The following is a 4839-nucleotide window of genomic DNA, read 5'->3' on the forward strand; positions in this document are numbered from 1 at the left end:
TAAAGATTTTATTTATTTATTTGAGACAGAGAGAATGAGAGAGAGAGCACATGAGAAGGGGGAGGGTCAGAGGGAGAAGCAGGCTCCCTGCCGAGCAGGGAGCCCGATGCGGGACTCGATCCAGGGACTCCAGGATCATGACCTGAGCCGAAGGCAGTCGCTTAACCAACTGAGCCACCCAGGCGCCCCCAGGCCTGTGTTTTTAAACATTCACTGCCAAGTGAACAACCAAAACATAAACACATACACACACACGTACATGCATGTGTAGACACTCAGACTGAACGTGAACTTTTGAGGCCTCCAATGCAGGAGCATCTTTTTTTTTTAAAGATTTTATTTATTTATTTGAGAGAGAGAATGAGATAGAGAGAGAGAGCATGAGAGGGGGGAGGGTCAGAGGGCGAAGCAGGCTCCCCGCTGAGCAGGGAGCCCGATGCAGGACTCGATCCTGGGACTCCAGGATCATGACCTGAGCCGAAGGCAGTCGCTTAACCAACTGAGCCACCCAGGCGCCCACAGGAGCATCTTTGCTTCAGGTAGCTTTAATGCAAAAATGGATGATCCAACAGAATTCAATTAATGGCAGGCCAATTAATGACAAGTTCCTCCTGTCCATATGTTTTTTGTATTTCTCACGCTCGCTCTTCCCACCCCAACTCTACAGTGTAACACTCAATGTGCACAGTGGAAATTTGCTCCATCTCCCAGAAGACAGTGGAGTTTACATTGAACGCTTTGGCCCATTGCTGCTCCTCACAGTTGCATGTCACCAAAACATAGGATATTTTCTTCTTCAGAATCATATGACTATCTTGCTGAGAACCTACTCATCTCTGGCCTGTTTTTTAACTGCCACCCAACACAACAGGTGCTGAAAATCTGTAGACCCTTACTAAATACTTCTTGCTTGATGGAAACAAAATTTCTAGGCAAAGGAGAAGACAGAATAGACTATCAATCCCTTGGAAATCCCTGCTACCCCATTATTCTAAGAGTCTCTCATTGTTTGCCAATCCAACAGCATCCCTAGCTTTTTGTACATTTCATCCATATGTTTCAGATGCACGTATGTTTAAATTACTAAAAGGCAGATTTAGAAAAGCAGCCCATTGTCAAAGATCCCTTAGGATCCATCTTCTTTAACTATGAACCAGATGTCTCATTTTCCCAGTAGGAAATAGACTTTGAACTTGCAAAGTTCACATTCTGTTTTCTACTCTTCTCAACACAGTGAGAGGATTTGCAAATTGGTCAAGTGAGCTTCCTCTATCCCAGAGCAATGGAGCATGGTTTGCATTGTGTGGGCTGTCACTGGAGTTGGGCTCTGAGTCAAGAAATCTATGTTCTGCTTCAAATTCCTCTACACATTCAGGATGACCTCTGGGAAGTCACAAGTTTTGGGGGCCTTTGTTTCATCATCAGTAAAGAATCATGCCTTGACTACGATGTCGGATGATAGAAAAGAGGTGTGCAAGATGTTTTTAGTTTGCTGACAGAAAGATAACCACATAACCCCCCAAAGGCATGCTATCACAGTAGATTTTCTAAAAGATTTATTTATTTATTTATTTATTTATTTATTTATTTATTTATTTAAGTAATCTCTACACCCAATGTGGGGATCAAACTCACAAGTCCCGTGATCAAGAGTTGCATGCTTCACCAACTGAGCCAGGTGCCCCTAGATTTTTTTTTTTTTTTTGTAAAGTGAGCTTGCTTAAATGTGATTGTGTCCCTTGCATTCATATAGATTCCTATGGTATTAGAAGGATCTGGAGAGAAACCGTCTATCCCAATTGTCCATCTGGCCAATAAACTTTTTAGTAGCATTTTAATAGACAGACACAAGGCTTCTGCTTGAATGCTACCTGCCCAAAGAGCTTACTACTACCTGAGCGGCCCTTTTCTTTGTTGAACCACTTTTGCCGTTAGCACCGTCTTTCTTAAATTCAGCTGGGACCCACACCTGTGAGACTTCTGCCTATAGCTCCTGATTCTTTCCTCTGGACTCACAAAGTTCAAGTTTGTACTTTCTTCCACAAGATGGCTCTTCAGGTATTTGAAGACCGCTCTCATCATGTCTCTCCTTCTGCAGAAAAATGTTATTTTCCTTAGCATCAAATTCTACTCCCGTCCCAGAAACTTGCTGAGATGATAAAGGTATGGTAAGACTCAGGGACCTTGGGCATACTCCCGGATATTCCCCTAGAGGAGCTCAGGAATCTCATCCAAACAGTACCACGTATACCACCTGAGCCAAGGGGACCAGAAGGTGAGACACACAGCACACCCTCCTTGAGCCATTTCTCATGTACCCTGAAGGGCCAAGAGGGCTCTGTTTTGACAATCCTGTTTGAACCCTGTGGATTCTTGGGAGGTCCTGAAATTTGTCTGAGGAGAAATTGTTAATAGCAGACATTAAACAAAGCAAAAGCTAAACTGATAACCAAATGATGGCCAATCTCTTTTATGCAAATGCAGGGATAGATATTTGTTGAGCACCTGCAAGGCTCAACATTTTGTAAATGAAGGTACCAAGGCATAGAGAGGTTAAGGTGACTTTTCCCAAGTCAAGGACCAAGAACTTGGAAACTGCTTGCAAGAACCCCATCTGTTCCACTAAGCCAAGCTACCTCCCTTTTCATGTGGGAGGTCAGGAAACATCTTTTCCTAATTAATCCTTCTTCTTGTAGGTGATCTGAGGTTGTTTGGCTCTGTAGAAGCACTGGATGCACCTTCGCCTTCCTGAGCCCCGGGACAAACTTCTGGATCCTTCCAGTAACCTGCACCTGCATCACCCACGTCAGTAATGGCTCTGCTGAGACAGGAGGTGTCAGCAAGGGCTGGAAAGCTTTACTTATATCCTAACCCAAACAAACAAACTCATAGGGAGCAGGATCTCTTGGGAGGGTGTGGGTATGAATCAAAACTTTAAAAGCCATTGATGAAGTTCAGGGCTCACATAGGTCCTTGCACTCAGAAAGGCCCAGCGCTAGTTTTAATGTTCCACTATCACCACTGTAAAATTCTTGGAAAAAAAAAATTTTTTTTTAAAGATTGATTTATTTATTTTAGAGAGAGAGTGTGCATGGTGTAAATAGTCCCACCACAGCTGATTTCCAGCTACCACCGTGATGTCCCTAAACCCACATTCGGGAAGAGATGTTTCCAGCTGGCTCTCCCAAGCTGGTATGAGCAAGTTCTGGTACTCTACTGGGACATAGCTCAAATGTCAAATGAATGAATGAACGAGTGACTCTAAGAACACATGGATGCTTCTGTAGCTCAGGATCCATAACTCTCACCAGCTATTCTTATGAGTAACCCTATTCATGAACACTTCTTCACTTCTTGGCCTATTTCCCGATCCAAAAACAGTCACAACAGCAAAACATGTCTGAAAATCGTGAAGGTTTCTGGGTTGTAGAGCTGCCGATGTCAGAGATGGACGCTACCTTGGGGTCCAGAAGGGATTTGAGTGCGAAGGTTAAAGAAAGGACAAATTAATTTATAAAATCCTCATTTTCTGATAGCATAACCACAATAGATTCTTGCATAGCAAATTGTTTCCTGGCTTTCACCTCGTGGTTCTGAAGGCATTCACACATTAGCACTGAATTCACACCACTTGTACTTGGTGGCTGAGGGACATTTTCCAATAGTAAATCATTCATATTCTTAAATCTGTGAATATGTAGGTCTAGATACAATGTGTGTAGGGCGATTCCAATGGGCATTGAATACTAGAATTGCAAATAGTTTTCTTTCTATAAACATATGTAGTAAGACTGAACCAAAGGACAACTGAGCTCTAGTAAAATAACTTAAATATTATTTAATTGTTATTATTATTATTGATTTAATGTAGCTTAAAATTTTAATACTATTTGTCATTTATAGTTTGCCTTTTTAAAAATTTTGAATACTTTAGAAAAATAACTTTTTTGAAAACAGGAAAATATTTTAAAGAATTTGTACATGTATTTTATTTTTTGATTAAAATGTGTTTAAATTTTATGTATTTAATACAATTACACTTTATTTTTTAATCCTTTGGCAGGGGTTGACAAACTATGACCCACAGGCAAACTGCCTATTTTTGTAAATGAAGTTTTTTTAAAAGACTTTATTTATTTATTTACTTATTTATTTGAGAGAGAGTAAGTGAGACAGAGAGAGAGAGAGAGAGAACATGAGTGGGGGGAAGGGGCAGAGAGAGAAGCAGACTCCTTGCTGATCGGGGAGACCGACATGGGAACCCTGAGATCATGACCTGAGCTGAAGTCAGATGCTTAACCGACTGAGCCACACAGGCACCCCAATGAAGTTTTATTACAACACAACCACACCCCCCCTTTTTTTTTTTTTTTTTTGCATATTGTCTATCAGAACATTGGGCTACAACGGCAGTTGAGTAGTTAAGATAGACCTTACAGTCTGCAAAGCCTCACATTTTTATTATCTGGCCCTTAACAAAAAAACTTTGCTGACACCTGCTTTTTTTTTTTTAAGTTTTATTTTCATTTAAGTAATCTCTACACCCTACATGGGGTTGGAAATTACGACACTGAAATCAAGAATCGCATGCTCTTCTGATGGAGCCAGCCAGGTGCCCCGGCTGATCCCTACTTTAGATCGTAACTGACAATTCCACAAGTTATTTGAAGCATCTTGATTATAATAACATATAATACAAATGGATTTCACTGTAATAAAAGCAAGAAAAATAAGTTTTATGGAATAAATACAAGATAAAATTCCCAATCATGTATGTCCTTAAATTATTATTCATCTAAATATTGTTGGCCCATCAAAAGAATAACCAGGGCCGCCTGG

Source organism: Phoca vitulina, unplaced genomic scaffold (genome assembly GCF_004348235.1).
Source record: "Phoca vitulina isolate PV1807 unplaced genomic scaffold, GSC_HSeal_1.0 scaffold39, whole genome shotgun sequence".
Taxonomy (NCBI): Eukaryota; Metazoa; Chordata; class Mammalia; order Carnivora; family Phocidae; genus Phoca; species Phoca vitulina.